The following is a 23,613-nucleotide window of genomic DNA, read 5'->3' on the forward strand; positions in this document are numbered from 1 at the left end:
AACTATTATTTATGAAATGAAACTTTAAAGACTTCCTATCAAAATCTTATAGTAATTTCCAGATGGAAAGTGCATAATACCCCACAATTTGTCTCTAATCTGTATTTCTTTTACAACCTCAAATTTCATGAAACTATTTAAGTTAAACTTGCTAACATAATAAACACATCAGTTTTCAGTGAAAACTAAAACTCGAGCATTTAAATTCAAATAAATGATTTTCTACAAAGAGTTCAAGATGAATTGATAAATTTACATGAAGAAGCTGATGCTAGAAAGTTGAGCCTGAAGTTCCAGTAGATACAAACTACAAAATGACTAGTATTTCATCTAATATAAAGTATAAATAAATAAATAAATAAATAAAGCAAAATCAGAACTCCTGACACTCTAAAAATTACATTGACTTATCATTTCACACAATAGATTTTTATCTACTAGAGCTAAATATACCTATCATCTCACTTGATGTATTTGTAAAATCTATTCTCAGTAATATTTCCAAATATAAATTATTCTAAGGTTCCATTTTCATAGTATTTTTGAAAACTTTAAATTAATATAAGAAAGGAAGAGGTCATTGTAATGCAGAGAGAAAATCCAAGAGCAGATTCATCAAATATGATTGGTATCAGACTTAATAAGCATCTGTGATTTAAATATATCCCCAATTTAATTCTAGAAGTCACTGATTAATGTTGAGGCCAAGAAGAAGACAATGTAAGCAACTACCACATCACAAACATTCCAGATGTTTCTTGAGCCCAGTTTGCTCCCCACTTATCAGCCTATGACAACCACCATTCAGTCTTTCCTACTACCTTTCAAAATTGCATTTTCAATATTCATTTTTAAAAAACAAGAGGCAAAATAGAAAGAGGAAAGTAAACTTGAACAAAGACATATAGTTTGTTTTCTGTCCAAGAAAATAAAATGTGCTCTTGTTGAAAAACATATGAATGAATTTCCTTAGAATGATGCAACCCCTCCAAAAAACTCACAGGAGTCATCACCATGGGTGGTAGGATGCTGAGTTTCTCACAGGAAGCGGCTCAGGTAATTGCTTGTTTGTTTTGTAGTGAGAGGCATCCTATTACGTGCCTACGGGTTTCTTCTATGAGAAAATCTGCCACATGGCCCATTTTGTTTCAGGCATTTCATAGGCATTTGTCTCATGTGTTTAGAAAGTCCATCATCTTAATAAGTGATCTGTAGAACAAATGACTAAATGGGAAATACATGCTGTTGGCAAACAAGCTATATTACAACATAAGAAAAAAGTCTACAAATAATGTAAAGCTACGAATCCCAAGTTAGAAAACACAGTCACTTCTGGAATAAGACCACAAATCGGAGACGGGTTAGATTATCCGGCTGGTTAAGTTGTCTGGAAGGAATTCCAATGCTGAGGCCATTATTAGGCAAGCCCCATGAAAGGAAGTAAGAATTACTTCATCACTGTCTCTGTGGATCCCGGTGAGGTCAGTTTAAGAGTTCTACAAATAACTCTAGTTGCATACACTGCACCACACACCATGCTCCATGGTGGGGATACAGAATTGAATACTATCTGGCCCTTGCTGTCATGGAATTTAATTCAGCAGAGAAAACAGACCCATAAACAGATCATTCCAAATTAAGAAAGGACATAATGACAGAGCTATTCACAGCGTGCAATGGCATCCGAGGGAAAGAGGGCATTTGGTACCATATGAAGAATGGAAAGGCTGTCCTAGAAGGCTTCCCAGCAGAGACAGTCCCTGGCCTGAGCTTTGAAAGATGGGTTGGAGTCTTGCAGTCAGCCGGGTGAAGATGGGCAAAGGAACATTCCAAATTACAAAAGGGTGTGAACAAAGACACATGTGTCTTTGCAACTGCAAGCCATTTAGTATTACCAGGATATAAATTTTAAATTATATGAGGGTATACATTTTAAAAGCTAAAGTCAAAGAGGCTATATGGGCCCAGCCTCCGAAAACACGTGCACCCTGTTGGGAGCTTGGATGCTATCCAATGAGTACTGGGAAGTACCTAGAAAGCAAAATTTCTCCAGTCCCTTCACTGTTCCTCTCTTGTCACCAGCATACAAGACAGTTGTGAATCTATTGCTTCGGAAAACACTGGGGAAGTGGAGGTGGGGGGGTGGGGGTGCATTGAGGAGAAGTATCAACTTGTTCTTTCTCTTTCTGCTGCCATATTTGAATAAATGTTAACTCTGCTCTTTTATCGGCCTCATTGGATTGAACATAGGATATCTGGGATACAGAATAGAAAGCTAATGAGTGTCACATAGAAGCAATATTAGAAGAAAATGCATTCTAATACAGGGCAAGGGGGAATATACGGGTAGGTAGAAACCAGAGAAAGAAGACTCTGCAGGAGCAAAGAAGCAGGTACATGTAGGGGTATACATGAAATTTGCAAAGGCAAGGTAATGAATATCCAGAAACACATACAGCAACACAGGAATCATTAAAAGAGGAATCATTGTAAAAATATCTAGGTGTATTTCACATGTAAAATATTGTTTTCATGATTAAATAAGTGATTTCCATACATAAGGTAGGAAGCATAATAATACTGAGTTCTATTCAAAAAATATCTCCTGGGAACCAGTCCCATTATTTTATAAACTATGTTCATGTATATAAAATAAATTCACCAAAAGAGGAAAAACAAATACATTGGGAAAAGTTAAGTGAAAGAGTTGACCTGAGAAGAAGAAAAACATAAAAAGTAAGGCTGAACAAAGGAGAAGAAATACAAAGTCCAGCTGTAATAATCAACAACCTTCAGTGAATGCTTACAATGTTCTACTCTAGGTACCATCTGAAGGGCCTTAATGCTATCTCATTCAATCCTACAATAGCCCTACTATTGTTTTGCCCATTTTACACATAAGGAAACTGAGGCTCACTGAGGTTGAATAACAGAACTGCTATCCTGAAGCCACGCCGGTAATAAATGGCACAACAGGAATTGGAATCCAGGGGGTCAGAATCCAGCCTCCCTGAGTGGGAAGATCAAGATTACTCAAGGGAACAACTCTGAATTGAAACCATGTATTAAGTGAAGCAATCCGACACACACACCCCTCAACAAAAAAACAAAATGGCTTCCCTGAAAACAAATATCATGGAAAAAAGAAAGAAAATTGATTTTAATTCTCCTGAAATGTCTATGTTAAAAACATTGAAATCTGTGCTGTTTTCCAACATGTTGCAAGGGTAGTAAGTACCATTGGCTATGAGGCCTAAATAACTTGTTACTAATAACAAAGCATCTTGGTTTATAAAGGAAAATTCTGTTATAGGAAAAAATAACTTTGCACATCTAGAAGGAAGCTACAATCAACATGTTACTTTATGTGCATACACATGTCCTTACATCTAAAGAAAAAAAATAATAATGACATGCATGAAAGGCTTGGCTGCAAAAGAAAAGAATTTGCCTAAAGTCATGACGGAGCAAGTGGCAAAATCACTTTGGAAAATGTCCCTTGTTAGCAAAGTAAATTTCTACTTAGCTGTATCTTTTAATTAGTTAAATAAAGAAAGCAACCAATTACTCTGACCAGAAGTTTGTTTATTCAACACTTTTTATTCAGAGCTAATAACCTCTACAGCTTCATGGTTCTGAATGTTTATTCATATTTGGGCAGAGTTAATCTGTCTGATTTCTCTATGGATGACACTGTTCTGAATATTGTTATATTATACAAACTACAGTTTAATTAAACAGTGGAATAATGTTGGGTTTAAAAAGACCAGTATATATCATTATTTTTATACTTCTAATTTCTATATTAATATAATTAATAAACAACACCTTTATTATCATTATTTAGTACTTATTGGTGGCTAATATCATCATTAAGTAATTAATGAACACTTTCACTCCAAATATTTTAAAATTCATTTATTCAGCACATCTCTATCAAATGTTTATTAGGTATAAAGAACTATAAAGGATATTTTCATGATAAATAAGGCACTGAACTAGAAATCAAGAACCAAAAAAAAAAGAAAGAAAGAAATCAAGAACCTTAGTAGTAGTCAACACGTCTTTTTATTTACTAACTCCCATAATTAAAACATAAATATTTAAATAAATCAGCAGGCTAATCTTTCAGAATACCTCTAAGCAAAGTTTGTCTCTGAAGGGACAACCTTTGTTCTGTTTTCAGTATATCTTAACCATATTAAGAAATCCAACCCACATAATAAGATTTCTATTTCTAAGACAGGAATGAATGCCTGATATTTTTAGTTTATATTTCTAAATGCAGCTAAGTTCTAAGTGTCCCTGTGGAGGAAAGAAAACCCACAACAGAAATCATTTGCTTTTTTTAATTTAAAATGTTACATCTTCAAGTCATACTTTCCACAATGAAAACATGTCCACTTGTTGACATGCTCTACTCTAGCTGAAATGACATAATCATTTCAACCCCCTGAATTTAAAATTGAAATGTCTTTTCCTTCTTTCAGAAAAGAAAGAACTACCCTATGATTAAATCTTCCCACAATTTCTTTTAAAGTACTTGAACTTAAAAAAAGAGAGAAAGAAAGAGAAAGAAAAGAAAAAGAAGAGAAAGTTCTCCTCTATTTTTATCAGAAATTACTCTTCCCACACAGACACTGTGGCTAGCTCAATGAGTGGTTGGCAAGTTGAGTTATTTACAACAGTAGACTTCTCCTCCCTCCAATCCCCCACTCTTTCCAGGAGTACAAGTGAACAGCTGCCTTTGAGGATTTCCTATCTTGTTCCCCTGGCCCTTCCAAACACTCATTTCTTTCCTCTATCCAGCTGTGGCTTCCCTCAAATTGCTGAACTACACAGAATGTCCTCTTAACCCCACATTAGTTGCCATAGGAAATTGAGTCTTTAGATGATATAATGTCTAAACCATATCACCTACTCAATTCTTTTCAAACAAGAACATCTCTGAATTGCTTTTGAGGTCATTATTTGTTCATCTACACAGGCTTTATTAGGCCACTCCCATTATTAAATTATATATTCACCCAATACTTACTGAGCACCTATATAATGCAAGTTAACTTTACTAGGCCCTGCAGCAAAAAATTTAATGTAATGACAGATGCTGTGACTGTCCTCTCAGAACTCATGGTTACAGGCTGATGCAAGCCTACATAGATCTACTACAGGAAACACTACTAAAGTACTAGAACAGAAGAAAAACAAAAAACAGAGGGAATGAGAGGGTCAGGAAGAGAGTAGGAGTTGTTGACATTGCCAGGGAAAGATTTCTTTTTTTTTTTTTTTTTTGCCAGGGAAAGATTTCATTGATATTTTGAGATCCAGCTAACTGGAAGATCAAAAAGCACAAAAAAGACTGAAATAAAGAGGGACTACAATTCCAGACAACTAAAATACAAATTGGCGTTCTTTTTTGGAATAAGGATCTGACTAACAATATCTAAGTGTTTATAGCTCTAGGAAAGATCACTGAAAATTACAATAAAAATTCATATGAATCAAGTTTTAAGCCATATTCACTCAAAGGCATCAAGTATGTTCCCCCAGGACCTCAATGAGACTGGAGCTTTTCTCTAGCTTATTTCCATTCTACTTGCAACAATCTACACTAATTGGTGCCACTCTCCCTTCAGACAAAGCTCCTTTGGTGGTCTGAATGGCTCAGGTTTAATGAAGCTACAACCAGGCCTTCACCATAATCTTACAAAGCTCTGCACATTCAACCTCATTCAACAAACGTTTGCTGGGAATGCACAACAGGCAAGGCTCTGGGCTAAAAGAGTAAAGAAAGATGAACAAAATACAGTCCTTACAGTTAAGATGCTCACAGCTGGAGAGTCTACCTGTAAACAGTTACCTGAAACAAAATGGGCGAGGCATTGAAAGAGTAAGGAAAGGACCTGTGGACAAACAAAGGAGGAGCATTTAAATGGAGGAGGGGAAAAAAATATTTCCAAGAGACCTCACAGGAAGGTGACCTCTGAGGAGCAGCTACAAGTATGCTTGCCCTTTTCTTACAGAACAGTAACCAAATTTCTAAGAATGAAGGCAAGAACCAATAAAGGGTCAAGGGTCAAAGGTCAAATTAAAATAATTAAATATGCTCTATAAAGGGATTTATACTTTATTCTCTAGGCATTAGGAAGAATCTTAAGCTATTGTAGAATTTTTTTTTAAGATTTTATTTATTTATTCATGAGAGACACACAGAGAGAAGCAGGGACATAGGCAGAGGGAGAATCAGGTTCACAGCAGGGAGCCCAATGCAGGACTAGATCCCAGGACCCCCGGGATCATGACCCAAGCCAAAGGCAGACACTCAACCACTGAGCCACCCAGGTGTCCTGAAGAATTTTAAATAAAAATAATTTTAAACAAATCAAAATATAATGAATGCATATTTGTTATCTATATCTAATACTAATGTTATAAGGTTACAATTAATGTGTAATTACATATATATGTAATAACTCTGGCAAAGTGATGCAAGGTAGATGGGAGAAATAAAACTAAAAGCAGGAAGATGAATTAAGAAACTATTCCAGAAGTTCAAGTTAGAGATGAGGATTTGAACTTAATGAAAATGGGAATTGTGAGAAGGGAACAGAAAAAAGGCTTCAAATGTATAACTGGTAAATCTTGATTTCCAACTACATATGTAAGGCTGAGAAACTAAAAATCTAGGAAGATCTCCAGGTTTCTGACTTGCAGAAAGGGTGGGTGCAGAATTACCAGTAAGGTATATTGAGCATCATAGAAGTAGAACTGTTTGGGATAGAAGAAAAGAAGTTGATTGAAGCTTGTTAACTATGAGGTACTCATGGGTCATTTAAAAGGATTCATCCAGAAGATACTGGAAAAATTTATGACAACACCCTGCTCTCCATTCAAAGGTACATGGAGAAAATGGAGGAAAGAATCCAGACTGATTATGTCTTGGACTAAAAATAAACATTCAACATAAAAGTAGCCAGAGAATTAAAAAATACTTGGAGATTAAACAACACATTTCTAAACAACATGAATCAAAGAAGAAATCTCAAGAGAAGTTGAAAAATGTTTTAAACTAAATAAAAATGAAAATACAACATAGTAAAAGTTGTGGGATACAGTGAAAACAGTGCTTATAGAGAGGCTGAAGAACAGTAGAAAGATCTAAAATCAATACACCAAACTTCCACTTTAGAAAACTAGGAAAAGGATCCCTGGGTGGCGCAGCGGTTTGGCGCCTGCCTTTGGCCCAGGGCGTGATCCTGGAGACCCGGGATCGAATCCCACATCAGGCTCCCAGTGCATGGAGCCTGCTTCTCCCTCTGCCTGTGTCTCTGCCTCTCTCTCTCTCTCTCTGTGACTATCATAAATAAATAAAAAAAAAAAAAAAAAAGAAAACTAGGAAAAGAAAGTAAAACTAAATCCAAAGTAGTTGAAATCATAAAAATTAGAACAGAAATCAATGGAATTGAAAACAAGAAATAGAGAAAATCAATGAGACCAAATGTTGGTTCTTTGAAAAGATCAATAAAATTGATAAGCCTCTAGTCAGTATAACTAAAAAAAGGGAGAGAAAACCGAAATTACTGATAACAGAAATGAAAAAGGGGACATCACTACAGGTCATGGATATTAAAAGAATAACAGAACAGTATGAACAACCCTATCCCCATAAATCTGAAAGCCTAGATAAAATGGATCATCCTTGAAAGACACAATCTGCCAAAACTCACATAAGAAATAGACAATCAAAAGATGTCTCTATCTTTTAAAGAAATTGAATCAATAATTAATAACTTTCAAAAGAAGGGTACCTGGGTGGCTCAGTCAGCGAAGTGTCTGCTTTTGGCTCAGGTCATGATCTCAGGGTCCTGGAATCGAGCCCCAAATTGGGCTCTCTGTTTAGCAGGGAGCCTGCTTCTCCCTCTCCCTCCCTCTTCTACCTGCCACTCTGCCTACTTGTCCTCTCTCTCTCTCTGTGTCAGATAAATAAAAAATCTTTAAAAAAATAAATAACATTCAAAAGAGAAAGTACCAGGCCCAGATGGGGTCACCGGTGAATTCTACCAAATAGTTAAGGAGGAAATTACACAAATTCTCTACAATCCCTTCTAGAAATTAAAAGCAAAAAGAATACTTCTAATTCATTCAATGAGGCCATCGTTGCCCTAATACCAAAAAAAAAAAAAAAAAAAAAAGGACATTACATGAAAACTACATACCAATATCTCTTATGAACATAGATGCAAAATCCTCAACAAAATATTAGCAAATAGAATCCAAGAATGGGAGACATCTGGGTAGTTCAGTGGTTGAGTATCTGCCTTCGGTTCAGGGTGTGATCCCAGGATCTTGGGATCGAGTCCAGCATCAGGCTACCCGCAGCAAGCCTGCATCTCCCTCTGCCTATGTCCCTGCTTCTGTATGGCTGTCTCTTATGAATAAATAAATAAAATCTTTTTTAAAAATCCAAGAAAAGAAGATGTGGTATATGTATACAATGGAATATTCCTCAGCCATTAGAAACGACAAATACCCACCATTTGCTTCGACGTGGATGGAATTGGAGGGGATTATGCTGAACTCTGGGAAACGAACAAGGGGTGGTGGAAAGGGAGGTGGGTAGGGGGTGGGGGTGACTGGGTGACGGGCACTGAGCGGCGCACTTGATGGGATGAGCACTGGGTGTTATGCTATATGTTGGCAAATTGAACTCCAATAAAAAAATAAAAATAAATTTTTAAAAAATCCAAGAATGCATAAAAAGGATTATAGACTATGATTAAGTGGGATTCACCCCAGGTATGCAACATTGATTCAGCATTCAAAAATCAAGTAATGGAATTCATGATATCAACAGGCTTAATATGAAAAATCACATAAACATATCTATAGAAGCAGAAAAGCATGTGACAAAAAGCAGCAATCACTCATAAAACTCTCAGTGAACTAGAAACAGAAGGGCACATCCTCAAGTTGATATAAAGAACATGTACATCTACAGCTAACATGATATTTAATGGAGAGAAACTAGAAGCTTTCCCACTATGATCAGGAACAAGGCAAAGATATCCCCTCTTGCCACTCCTTTTTATTATCATCAGGGAAGTCTAGATAATGCAATACAACAAGAAGAGGATTAAAGGTATCCTGATTAGGAAAGAAGAAAACTGTCTCTGTTATTAGATGATATGACTGTGTATGTAGAAAGTTTTAAAAAATTCGCAAAAATCTACTGGAACTAATAAGCCACCATAGCAAGGTTGCAGAATACAAAGTTAATATAGTAAAGCCAATCATTTTCTTATATACTTATGTAAACAATATTTGAAATTTAAGACAAAATACTATTTCTCTGGGATGGCTCAGCGGTTGAGCATCTGCCTTTGGCTCAGGACATGATCCTGGGGTCCAGGGATCAAGTCCCACATCGGGTTCCCTGAGAGGAACTTGCTTCTCCCTCTGCCTATGTCTCTGCCTCTGTGTGTGTGTGTCTCTCATGAATAAATAAATATAATCTTTAAAGAAAAATACCATTTACCCAAAAGAAATAAAGCACTTAGGCATAAACCTAACAAAAGATGGACAAGATCTAAACACTTAAAGATTAGAAAGTACTGTATTGCCCTATTTATGTGGTTTTATGCTACATTGAGAACCTTTTTAAAAGTTATAAGAATCATGTAGCAGAGCATTTTCTTCAGGGTTTTAGTCCACATAATGAAGCGATTCGTTCATGTGCATTAATTAAATGGATTCAGTGCTCAAGGTATACAAAGGACTATGCTGGGAACTGAGGATAAAAAGACCAGTAAAAGACAGTTCTGACTTTATTTAATTGGGGTATTGAAGAGGGAAAAGGAGAGAAGTCTAAGAGGAGAAAAGTGTAGAGTGGGATCTGGTTAATAATACCCTGGTTTGACCTATTTTATATTTTTCATTTCTTTTAGGGGTGAGGTATAAGAAAAGTCACCTAAGCCAGTTTGCAATTACATAAGGGTTTCCTATATGAGGCTCTGTTAGCCAGATCGAACATGAGATGGCCAAACCTTGGAATCACTCCTCTAATGCAGTTACTTCCCTAAGTAGCACCTGAAAAGAGCAAATGTGTTGGCCCAGAATCTATGCCATAGGGTGTAGGACATCAAACCAGAGATCTCTGAGACAGGAAAAGTGCTTATCTTCCCAGTAGAAGCACACTTCAAAGGATTCGGCACATACTTCAAAGAGTGTTTACCCTCCTGTCTCTTGGATGCCTTGGTCTAGTAGCCAGTACTAACACCCCATTAGCACTTCATTAGCCTGGGCTCAAGAATGCTGGAAAAGAGTCCTGGACCTAGGAAGCATCCCTAGACTGCAACTAAGAGATTCCTCCATTTTTCTTACCACTTTTATAAATGATCCGGTACTCATCCATCCCCCTCAAATAATACATATCTGAGTTCTAGAGTTGGTGTCAGCGAGACATATGTGACAAAGTAGGGCAAATTTTAACAATCAGTATCATATATCCAAATATTCCTTTAAAAATACACCATAAATAATCACCAGGTCTAGAAACACTTTGGCAACAAGCATCTCCAAAATCTTTACCTAATACTGAAATACGCCTTCAACGTATTTGAAGATTTTTACAATAACTTCTTGGTCTTTCCTGCTTTCTGTATACTCCAATTCTGGCTGCCTGTAGACCATTTGCCTCGACAATTCATAGTACAACATCTGGGATATTGCGGACACCAAAATTCTCATACAGCAGTTCAAAACATTCTTTCCTCACAAAAAGCAAAATCATCTCCCTGAAGATTCTATTATTAGCACATGGAATCTGCTTCCACAGCATCCTGTAAGAGAACTGGACCCCCTTCTATAAATTTTCCCAGATGCAGTCCACATAGTGCCCATCAGACTGAACAGTCAAACACACCAACCTAACATAAACTGTACATTTGCCAGATAGAACTAAGATTTTAAGAAATTTTATGTTATTTGAACGTGCAAGAAAGATCAAGAATCCTAACTTACTAAGGGGAGAAAAGAGTGAGATCTCTTGATGCTATTTTGTTCAAAACTGCAGTATGGCACTTACTTTCCATAAGTAGCTAAAAAGAAAACTGGAAATATATGATGAAAATGAATTGACTATTACCCCTTTAAATTAATGGAGATTTCTGATAAAGCTGGATCAGTGCACTTCACTTCTCATGGTCTGATTGAAGGGTTACGTTTTCCATGGAATATTGAGTTGTGATTGCACTTGGGAATTCCAAATAATAAAGGATGAGAGAGAAAAAAAATCTCATTTAATATGCTATCTTGTGAAAACACATTGTTAAATAAATGTCTCATCTGGGGATCATTTTGTATAATACAAAAATATCAAATCACTATTACGCACACTTGAAATGAGTAAGATACTGTATGTCAATTATACTTCAATTTAAAAAATGCTCCATTAACAAATCTATACATATTTTTACTCAAATGGACACATATACATTGTTCTGAACCTTTCCTTTTTATTTGAATATTATATTTCAATATATATCTATATCCACCTAAGGACAGCTGTATATTTTTCTTTTTAATGGTTACATATTACTTCCATCATTTAACTTTACCTTGGGTTACTTCCAGTTTAGGAAGCTAAGTGTGAAATTTCCTTTTTTTCAGAATCTGGTTTCAGTATAGTTTTGCAAAAATAAAATGGAAGGCTCTCTCCACTCAGTTTCAGAGAAGTGTGTGTGGAGCTTTAAACACCATGAGCCTTGACCTTCTTCAAAGGGACAACATTTTAATAATTTTTTTAACGGATTTTCTTCCTTGCAATTGTTCAGTTTGAGTTTTCCTTGTCATCTGATATCAATTTTGGTAATATGTACTTGCCTAGAAAATCATCCATGTACCCAGATTTTTCAATATCTGTAAAAAAAAAAAAAACTTAAACATTTCTTGTAATTTCCTCTGTATCTGGTTATTTTTCCTTCGGTTTCTAATTTTGTGGGTTTGCACTGTCTCCTTTTTCTTTCTCTGAGGTTAACTAGTGATTTATCTGTGTTATTAGGAGATTGATTTATGTATTAGCTCTACTTTCTGTATTCTAATTTCTTAATATTTGCTGTAATTTTATGAAACTTCTTCCTCTTTCTTTAAAAATAGTTTTGCTGGGGTTTTTCTCCCCTTAACTTATTCGGTGAAAAGATCATGTCATTTGAGCTTAAGGCCATGAATCTTCTCCTGAGCATGGCTTCAGCTCTAGAATGTACATTCTAGTATATAGTGTTTTATCATTGGTATTTTCTCTACCTGCTCTTTAACTTCAGTTCTGAATTTTCTCTTGAGCCTAAAACTTATTTGAGAATCATCTTTCTTGTTGTTGCTTTTGATTCTAGATGGTTGGGATTTATTTTCTTTCTGTAATAAATTTCTAGTTTCAGTGTATTGTGATCTGTGACTACGTTATGCCCTCTTTTTCTAGTTTGCACAATTTACTGAGGTTTTCTTAGTTCCCAGACATAAGTTTGTCTGTTTGTTTTTAATATTCCAAGAGCAGGGATCCCTGGGTGGTTGAGCGCCTGCCTTCAGCTCAGGGCATGATTCTGGAGTCCCGGGATCGAGTCCCACATCGGGTTCCCTGCATGGAGCCTGCTTCCTCTGCCTATGTCTCTGCCTCTCTCTCTGTGTCTCTCATGAATAAATAAGTAAAAGTTTTAAAAATAATAATAATATTCCAAGAGCATTAGAAATGAGATCCTGTTCTCTGATTTCAAGTCAAGGAATATATATATATATATATATATATATATATATATATATATATATAGTGTGTGTGTGTGTGTGTATATATATATATATATACACTTTAGATCTCATCATCATGGACCTTTTTTAAAGAAAGATGCTTGGGTATTCTGTTCCCTGAATTCTTTCATGTCTGAGGTGATCTGTCTGTGTCCTATATACTCAAACAGCTCAGCTGGGTCCAAACTTCTCAGATTGTCTGGCAATACTTTCCATCCCTCCACAACTTTTCCTTCTTTGATTCATTGTTTCCCTTCTGTGAGGTCTCATTTCAGAAAAGTAATATTGTCTTTAATTTATTTGATAATGTGGAGAATTCTATGTTTGAGATGGTTTTTTTCTACTTGTGGGCATAATTCCTACTCTGATGTGAATTAGTCATTGGCCTTACATCATAAAAATAAGAATAATAACTCAAGGACTCTCTACATGCCAGTTTGCATGGATTAGCTCTTATTCCTCTTTCTTTTGTGTTCAGTATCTGTGTATAGATCCCATGTTCATTCTTTTCAGAAAATGACATCCTTGAATGAAGACAGTTCTTTCACCACCAGCAGAGATTGGTGGGAGGAGCCAGGAAGAAAAACTAAGACAGCGAGTATCTAGAATTTTTTTTTTTAATTTTTATTTATTTATGATAGTCACAGAGAGAGAGAGAGAGAGGCAGAGACACAGGCAGAGGGAGAAGCAGGCTCCATGCACCGGGAGCCTGATGTGGGATTCGATCCTGGGTCTCCAGGATCGCGCCCTGGGCCAAAGGCAGGCGCCAAACCGCTGCGCCACCCAGGGATCCCTAGAATTTAAATATATTGTCTCAAAATACCTTTTCACTAATTTTCAGGCCTAGGTATGTCACCAGTTACAATGGTCCCTGCATTCAAGTTACTAAACCTCCATTTTTTCTGTTCCCGTGCCCAACAAAGAGTGAGAAGGCTATCTTGCTGGAGCATCGCAAAGCACCTGTAGGTGTGTATAACTCCTTCACAGACTATCCTAAAAACAGTGCATTTTTACATGCACATATGTTTTTACATATTTGCATTTTACATGTACATAATAAGTTTACTGCTTTACTGATATAAAGGATGGATAGCACACAATTTACAAAATAATCACAAAAGACAATTGTAAAGTCTGTACAGCCGATTGATTCTCCCAGAATGCTTTATTGAGTTTTACCAAATTCGTACCCAGCCTATGATTGCGACTGACAAGCAAATGTGGTTCTGACGCAAACGCTGGATGATATTTCCAGTTAGCTAATAAGTAAGATGAAAGTGAAACAGCAAAGACACACATGTGGGAACATCATACTTTCATTGGTGACTTGAGCAGCTTACTCACTGAACCAAATTATAAATTCAAACACTAAAAGGATACCTCCTCAACTTTTTGTGCTGCGGATGTGACATTGTTCGTTTTAATAAGCATTAATGTTTTCTCTATCACTCTAAGTCCAAATAATAAGCAATAAGCGAAGTGCTGATCTACAGCATTTGCAGATTTTCATAGTATAATATTTCCACCATGGCTAATTTCAAACTACCAATGTGACATCACTGATCACAGGGTTGGGAGGAAATGCACAGAAGGGCACTTTAATATAACATTTTCACCAATCAAATACAATCGATGTAAATGCCTCAAGAACATTAGGTAATAATAAAATACGGAAATATGGAGTGTTGAGTTTCGAGTACTTATTACCTTTGTTTTTAACATTATTGTAATTTTATAATTTAATTTTGAATGACTGTGTTTAATGATCAACTTTTTGATCAAAAATTTACAAATCAGCTCTAGACGGTAGACCATGAGCTGGCTCCAACATACTATGTAAGTCTCCAGCAGCCTGTGATTCCCTAACAAATCTATTTGCCTTCTAACATCTTCCCTCTTCCCAGTGGTCAGCCTTTTGTGATAAAAAGAGATATCTGAGTAATTCTGTTTACACCCTGACCCTGCTCCTCCTTGGCTACATAAACCTGAATTCAATAACTTCCTGTAGCAAATCCAAACCCTCAGACTCTTGTCATTCCAGAGAAAGATCCTTGGTTGGGGCCTTTCAGGACAGGGCACCCAACTTGTAAAGCGCTCTCTGGTCATTACCAGGAATCAGAGATATATGTGCCAGCAGACTGAGGTCATCTCAGCTTGGTCCCAACGTCACTGTTTCTGGCACCTACACTTTGCTGGCATGGCTTGCATGTGCCCGGTTTCATTGAGGATGGCCTTTCTTATTTGTTTTACACCATTGTTATTTTTTATTACTTCAAGGAATAAACTGGGATGCAAACACATTTCTTCTGCCATCTTTAGCCAAAAATCTGCATTCGGTCTTTAAACTTAAACATTTTCACTTGAGAGTCAAGTTCCTCTTTATAAGCAATGCCCTTGAGATACACAACCTAAAAGAGGTACCATAAGAAAATTAAGTATGTCAGTACCAAAATAAATGTGCCTCACAAAAGAAAGTGCTGAGTATATAGGCAATGATTACAACAGTGAAAAAAGGTCTATATGTTAGGACATTTGCCGATCGTATACAAATGTTTAAAGAACCAGATCTTTTTAATCCCCAGCTGAAATGCATTACACACATTGTTTAACGATAAGAAAGGAGGAACTATGTACATGTGTTTCCCATATAAATGGAAAAGACAATTTTTGAGGAGGGAAAACAAGGACATTGACTCACAATCAAGTCATTCCAAAGTGGTGGAGTCTGTGGTATTTATTCTCTGTGTGTGGAACATTTACAATTAAAAAAAATAAAAAATAAAATTAAAAAAAAAAAAGATAGCCCACATCATTCCCACAAAGCCTATTTGCTGAAAGGAAACATGTCATTGGACCAAAGAGCTCCAGAAGAAAAACAGAGGTATGTGATTAACATTCTCAGTGTTTCTTTCTTTTTTAAATTCAGATTTGCTTCAGAACATTTTGAGATATAGCCTAATATTTAACATGGAAATACTTGAACAAATGCCCATTTTGGCGTATGTTTGTTCTTCAAAATTTGCCTCCAAATGAGAGAAAAAAAGACAATATGACCTAGAGCAAGAAAGAAAAATCTGGGAAGGATGTGAAAGGATCTGTGAGACAGCCACAAGGCATTCAACGTGAAACTACTTATCAGGCCCAAAGTGGGCTATCTTCCCATAGGAAGGTGTAGGAGGGGAGCCCGGGCAAATCTTATCTTGGAAGGGAGATAGATGGTCCCTGGAGTAAAAATGACTCCATCAACTTTTCACTGAAGAGTTTCCAGATAAATAACATCTTTCCACAAATAATTTGCTCTCGAAAGGCAGCCCCCAGACATGGGAAGCAGAAAGAATGGGTAAAGGCTGTGGAATTTTCTGAACATGAACAGCAAAGAATGTCAGTCTTTGTAATTGAGAAATGAGATCACTTTGAAAAAAATAAATATCAAGAACCGGGGCTATTGCACAAGTAAGGCACGTTTTTGGAGCCTCAGAAAAATGCATTCTCAAGATTAATCTTTACATCTGTTTCCAGAGGCTTCATTCAAAAGTTGACACTTTTGTACAAAGAACAGCCTAGCGGTGACTGTGACAAGCAAGCAGCATTTCCAGCAATGTACCAGCGACTCATAATCTGTGGGAGATAGTGCATATAGAGTGCAGCCGCCCTCGCCAAACCCCTGCAACTTCTCCTTGCCCCCAAAATTTGGAGGCTTGGAGTAAAAGGAGAAAATAAAAGCAATATAGAGTGTGAGAAGAAAGTAGCCTAATATATAAAATGAAAGACAAAGGCAGACTGGATTATGCCAGCGAGCCATCTGCACAGCTGAAGGCTTCTTCCAGCAAAAAAGGCTCCTCTGTTCCTGAATCAATTGCTTCCTATTCACAGGCTCTCTGTATAGGGCTAAATTCAAAATGGCTCTCGGGAAATTCTTGCCAATCCTGTGGTCTGATTTTAGGCTCTATTTTTCTCTTTCTTTTTAAGACCCGAGGATGTAAGTATGTATCAGTGCTGTAACCTTGCCAGCGTTCACTGGAATGAGTCAAAGGGACCTGGCATTAAATCACAGGGATTTGAGCTGCTAATAAATACAGCAGGCCCCATCCATTGTTGATTAATTCTGACTGAAATCTAAACACCAAACAACAAACACTCTTCTGAACTGCGCTGGTACCCATTAGTTTGATGTGTTTATTAGACAGGGCTGTGTTCTTTCAAGTTTATTAACAACAGATTAAAAAAACTGCAAACAAATCTAGGTTTCTTTTTATGATTTAAAAGCGCGGGTACCATTTGCTAATGTTTTTAGGGTTTGACAGCAAATCCAAACAAAGCTAAAACATACCATCATGTCAAATTAAGATCTTGGTTCAGAGTTTGAATAGTTATTGTCAATGTGCAGCTCCCGTTATTCAACAAATAATCAAAATTTCTACTTAAGCTTATAACTTGAAGAGTTCTCATGCTTTTTGAATCCATCTTTGCATAGAGATTTAAGCAATATCATAGGATGAGATATAAAATCTCTACAAGTGATATAATTTATTGCATACTTTTAAAGATTATACAGGATATTTCATGGTATTTGATTATCATATAGCAGACTTCCCAGAGGTTAATTCTGAATTGGGCCAATTAACACCTGGTCATGAATATGCTAGATATTATTATTTATTAACAGTACCTAAAAGTGAAAAAAATTACAAACAAATGTTCAGTGTGCAAAGATAATCAATGGTGCCTCAATATCAAGAATTCAAGAGATCAAAGACCACAAGTACAGATTTTCAAAGTTTTAATATTAACTCTATTAATCCCTCAGTAAATCTTTGAAAATGTCCAAGGTATATACTCTTAAGAAACTGAAAGAAGACACAAAGTCCCAGAGAGTTTCAAACAGACCCGATTACTGCAATTTCAAGTTCATAGTGGAAGCAACGATATAGAAACATATAAGTCATATTTACAGCCCAGGAAAATTGCCATAAAGTATATTTACCTTAATTTAAGCTGTCTAAAGAGTGTAAACAGAGTTTACTGGCTTAAAGACATACACACACACACACACACACACACACACACACACACATCCTGTTAATGGTTTCTGCAAACCATGTAATTTTAAATGACTAAGTAATGTGCGAAGGGGAATAATTTTCAGGTTTTGGCTAAACAGAAAGCATCTCCTCAAATCTAGAGCCTTGGGAGAACCACCATATCCTAAGGTCATGTAAGGCAACATCTTGATTTGAAAAGCCTTCCATAAGTGCATCTGCTATTGCATTCACAAAATATTCCAACCCAAATCTGTCACTGCAATATCTGGATTCTCCCCAGAGCTTCCCAGACCACCAGAGCTCAGCTCAGCAACTCCAAAATTAAATCATTACCTCCTTTAATCCTAAGTCATGTCCTCTTAATTTTTACAGCATGTAAACTACTAAGCTTTTATTCTCTGCTTTTTTCATGAATGCATAAAAACCACGATCAGAAGACAACTGTAACATTATAAAATTGATTGGTCTAGTCAACCCAAAGGTTACTGTTATTATGGTGGTACTGGTGGTGATTATGATTATATAAGTCAAGAGTAATGTTTGATTTTATGACATGAATAAACAATTCCTTTTTACCAAAAAAATAGCATTATAAACACCTCAAAGACCATATGGTATGAAAAATACTGCGTTGTGTCCAAAAAGGTAAAGATCCAGGCACCTCATTAAGAAAAAAACAAAATGCATGTTTCATCTAGTATATGCCTCCATAACTAACTAATTGGCTGATAATCAACTGAGTAGAGAAAAAAAAATGAGGGAAGATGTGTAAAGAAGAGGGAAGGGGAGGGATGAAGAAGTGAGAGTAACTAAGAAAGGAAAATTATCTACCGAAGCATAACAAAATCAAATAATATATTCAATCAATGATAGGCCATCATGAAAACTAAAAGAATAAAAGGATAAATGACACCAATTACCAACAATTAATAACTAAATATTCTGCCTCCGTCAATTAGAAAGTTTGCACTTTATAAAACTAAATGTTGTGCTGTCAACTTTTTGACAAATATATCAATCAATACAATTGGTGTCTTTTTATCTTTCAAGATAAATGCAGAAAATGGGGAATTTATCAGAAATTCATCTAGTTTTTTTTAATCCTCTATCCAGAAAGTAAATGATATTTTGGGTTGGCCCTTAATAATGTAGCCCTACACAGAATTTCCAGACTTATTTCCTATGGTGCCCCGATTTTGCATTCATGTGGTTTTGTTCTGTCCTTTGTTTTATGCACAATGCTCTCCCTTCTATATCCATCTGCTAATATTAGACTCATTCTCCAAAGTCTACTCAAAGGCAGCAGAGTTATATGAAAAACATTTAAGCTCTGAGACAGATAAACTGATCCAGAAAGAAATCTAGATAAAGAGTAAACAATAATTACATAAACTAGAATATCTTAAAAATATAAGCTTAGGGACTTCTTCCTAAAATTGTACCAGGAGCAAGATTATTATCAATCTCTCTTCTCTCAGCTGAAAATAAGTTTTCTTCTGGATCTATTCATTATGTCTTGAGTTCCTACCATATTCTGAGTACTATGCTCCCAACATCAAGGTGTTCTTAACTGCCGCACTTTCCTGAACCACAGGTTTGTTCTAAACTGCCACTTTGAATGTTTTGACACTTAACACATTCTGTCCTTTTTGGTGTTTGGGGCTTTTTGTTTGTTTCCTTGTTGTTATTTATTTTTCATGTCCTACCATGTTAAAAAGCCCTCAAAAGCAAGGTATTTGTCTTTAGAGTTCCTAAATGTCCAGTCCCTGGCACATAGCAAATGCTTGGAGATCACTACTTAAATTAAGACTCAAAGATGAGGGGCACCTGGATGGCTCAGTTGGTTAAGTATCCGACTCTTGGTTTTGGCTCAGGTCATGATCTCATGACAGTCATGGGATAGAGCACCACATCCGGCTCCGAGCTCAGCATAGAGTCAGCTTCAGATTCTCTCTCCCTCTTCCTTCTGTTCATCATCTCTCTCAAATAAGTAAATAAAACCTTTAAAAAAATAAAAAGACACAAAGCTGACTTTTAGAAAATGAGATTCTGAATACAAAATCCACTTTAGCACCACAAGCAGATATCTAAAGCCCAAATCACAAAACGTGAAAGGATTTTCAAAAGCAGTGGGGAAATGAAACATGAACATACAGTGCAAGGAAGGAATAGAGGGAAAATGAGATTATCGTAGAAATGAAGAGATTGACAGGATTAGAAAAGAAAATGATACATAGGGAAAGTAGTGAACAAAATTTTTTCACATCCCAAGGAAGAAAACTAAAAGCATGGAACCATGCAGGCTCTTAAATATAATTCAAGAAATATACATTCAAGAAATATATATTCAAGAAATATATAAAAATAAAATTCTCTTTCTGAAATGAAAGAGAATTTCAATCTCCATGCTAAGGAGTACAATGTGTCCCAAGAAAAACTGGCTCAGGGATCCCTGGGTGGCACAGCGGTTTGGCGCCTGCCTTTGGCCCAGGGCGCGATCCTGGAGACCGGGGATCGAATCCCACGTCCTGGAGCCTGCTTCTCCCTCTGCCTGTGTCTCTGCCTCTCTCTCTCTCTCTGTGTGACTATCATGAATAAATAAATAAAATCTTTAAAAAAAAACTGGCTCAAAAGTATCAATAAGTGGATAGCAACTAATAAAATCTAAAGAAAAAAAAAGTAGGCATTGGAAATTCAGGCAAAAATACCAAGTGACTTACAAAAGAGAAAAAGACATACTTTGCAAAAGCAAGATAGGGCTAAACAATAGTGAAACTCATCTATAGTAGAAGATAGTAAAGATGCCACCTCTAGAAGACAGAGTAGCTACATACAGAAAATCATCACAGAGAAAGTGAGCCTATGATTTTTCACTCAGACCATCAATCAAGTATAAAGACAACAGATAAATCTGCACATGCAAAAAAACAAGAAATATTCCTCAGGAATATCTAACCCCTTTTCATTCAAGAAGACTCTGGACAAAGTGGTTCAGGGCAGGTTGTTTCAGGTATGGAAATGAATAAGGAGCCATGAGTTTGAATTATGATGAAGTATGGTGAACCAGTGACTGTCCACCAGTCCTAAGATACATACAGTTATATAAACCAAACTGGTCTTTAGTATGCTGCTCATCTGTTCCAATACTGTAGGATCCAGGATCAACAAACCACTGCCAAAGATCCTTGCATATCAAACCATCCCATGAACTCTTCCAAACTTGCTGCCAAGTTTGGTAACTACAGTGACTGATGGCCTCTCCCACCCAACTACAGTGACTGATGGCCTCTTCCACCCTATTCCTTCATGCATTCTGCCTTTAAATTGAGTGGACCGTTTCAATAGCACCATCTCACACCTTACCTCCTGGACAGCAACCACTACAAAGCTGCTGCTGCCACTGCTCCAATGATGAGCCCTCACCACACTACTTCTCAATTGCCTCATAGAGAGAGTATATGCTGGACCTTTTTAGGATATGTAGTGAAGAAGTAAGTGAGTGGGTCACATATGATAAATCTACTCCTAAATCTTTGGATCCCTTCATCAATTTTTATCAAGGAATTTCTGGCATCTTGAATTCATTTACTTTAGAAGGACACTCTGGTTTCAAGCCAACTAACTGAGACAGTGAGAACCAGCCCTCAAATTCTGAAGCTTGTATTGCATTCAGAACGTCTAGTAAGTGAACCCATATCAATGCAATAAGCCTGAAAATTATGTGCTTTCCTTTCTGCTCTAGCATCATTATATTCTGTTACATGTCTTTCCCCCAGATTTCCTCTGACAGACGTTACCTAAATCTTGGAATGATTTTGTTACCTAAATACCTCATACCTGGTCACATCTGTACTTATCGCCCTAAGGCATATTGGGATTTGTAGGTATATAGAGACCAAATGGTGACAGAGGTAGAGTGCATGGGCAACAGACAACCCTTCGTGAGCTAACTGACTCAAATGAGGCACCACTAACCTTACCAGACAGGATAAGGAGGAATGCCACTGCTAGTTAGGGCAGCACAGACTGATTTGGTGGTTCAAGGTATTAAGAGTCACCCAAATCTACAAAAGGCTGTATTTCAAGTCTCAGGCTTACTTTCTCCCTATTAATATTTTATGTTCTTATAAGAGATCTGGCAAGAATGTGAACTCATCTCATATTGGAACCACAGACTCATGTCCCTTTTCTCAGCTATGTTAGCCTTTCAACTGCAAGATAACAGATTCATTTAGAGCAGTCGATGTAGATCCTTGGACCCAGTTTCTTGAGCCAAGAATTTGGAACCTAGAACTTGCCACTATTTTCTTCAAAATTTTCTAGCACAGGGATCCCTGGGTGGCGCAGCGGTTTAGCGCCTGTCTTTGGCCCGGGGCGTGATACTGGAGACCCAGGATCGAATCCCACGTCGGGCTCCCGGTGCATGGAGCCTGCTTCTCCCTCTGCCTGTGTCTCTGCCTCTCTCTCTCTCTCTCTCTCTCTCTGTGTGACTATCATAAATAAAAAAAAAAAATTAAAAAAAAATTCTCTAGCACAGCCAGAAGCAGCTATCCTACTACATCTTGAATTTTTCAATAGTATTCTAATGGTCTCACATAATAATAGATAATTGGTCAAACAAAGCACATTTAATAGAATACCCAATTTGAGGGTATCACAATGACATTTTAAGTAGGTTTTTTTGGTTTTTGTTTTGTTTTTTGTTTTGTTTTTTGTTTTTTTGCAACTACATGCCATGAACTACTAGTATTTCGTTTTCCAGTGGTAACCAGATAGTAATGGCATTCAAATCCAAGGGTCAGACAACAAATACCAATTTCCTGTCTTTAAAGGCCTATTTCCATAACCCCACTCCTACTATTAAATATTGTATCCATGGGGTTTCAACCCAAGAAACAAAAATGTTCTAGCTATTGTAAGCAATAAAATAGTTAATTCAGGGAATAAACTGCTTTTGAAATAATTGGAATGTCTAGAACATCAGGAGTTAGGAGTCTGCCTCTGGACATATTGAATTCAAAAACATATCACAGTGGCTGTACTATAGAAATCAGAAAGCCTCAGCAACTGCCTGCCTCTCAATAACATGAAATGGGGCCGCAGCCATGGTGCACGCTGAACTGCATCGTCGCCGTGTCCCAGAACCTGGGCATTGGCAGGAACGGGGACCTGCCCTGGCCCCCGCTCAGGAATGAATTCAAGTGTTTCCAAAGAATGACCACGAACTCCTCCGTGGAAGGTAAACAGAATTTGGTGATTATGGGTAGGAAGACATGGTTCTCTATTCCTGAGAAGAATCGACCTTTAAAGGACAGAATTAATATAGTTCTCAGCAGAGACCTCAAGGAACCTCCACAAGGAGCTCATTTTCTTGCCAAAAGTCTGGATGATGCTTTAAAACTTACTGAGCAACCAGAATTAGCAAATAAAGTGGACATGGTTTGGATAGTGGGAGGCAGTTCTGTTTATAAGGAAGCCATGAACAAACCAGGCCATCTTAGACTATTTGTGACAAGGATTATGCATGAATTTGAAGGTGACACATTTTTCCCAGAAATTGATTTGGAGAAATATAAACTTCTGCCAGAATACCCAGGTGTTCTTTCTGATGTCCAGGAGGAGAAAGGCATTAAGTACAAATTTGAAGTATATGAGAAGAACGATTAATGTGAAGATATTTTTTGATTTATTTCAAGTTAGTTCCCCCCCGACCAAACAATTCTATCTATATTTTAATATTAGAAAAAAAAAAAAACTTTTGTTGACTCTAAGTCAA

General features: G+C 36.8%; 1 long non-coding RNA gene and 1 pseudogene across 1 annotated transcript in view; one reads left to right on the forward strand and one right to left on the reverse strand.

Annotated features, from left to right (window-relative positions):
• The window catches only part of LOC140611708 (uncharacterized), a 159,320-nt gene that overhangs the window by 73,065 nt on the left and 62,642 nt on the right, over nucleotides 1-23,613 (reverse strand). Inside the window, exon 4 of the long non-coding RNA XR_012012854.1 lies at nucleotides 19,665-19,838. This is a non-coding gene — a long non-coding RNA (uncharacterized lncRNA). The remainder of the gene's footprint in view (nucleotides 1-19,664; nucleotides 19,839-23,613) is intronic.
• Nucleotides 22,929-23,601, forward strand: LOC140611548 (dihydrofolate reductase pseudogene; annotated as a pseudogene).

This window comes from Canis lupus, chromosome 20, assembly GCF_048164855.1.
Source record: "Canis lupus baileyi chromosome 20, mCanLup2.hap1, whole genome shotgun sequence".
In the NCBI taxonomy this organism is placed as follows: Eukaryota; Metazoa; Chordata; class Mammalia; order Carnivora; family Canidae; genus Canis; species Canis lupus.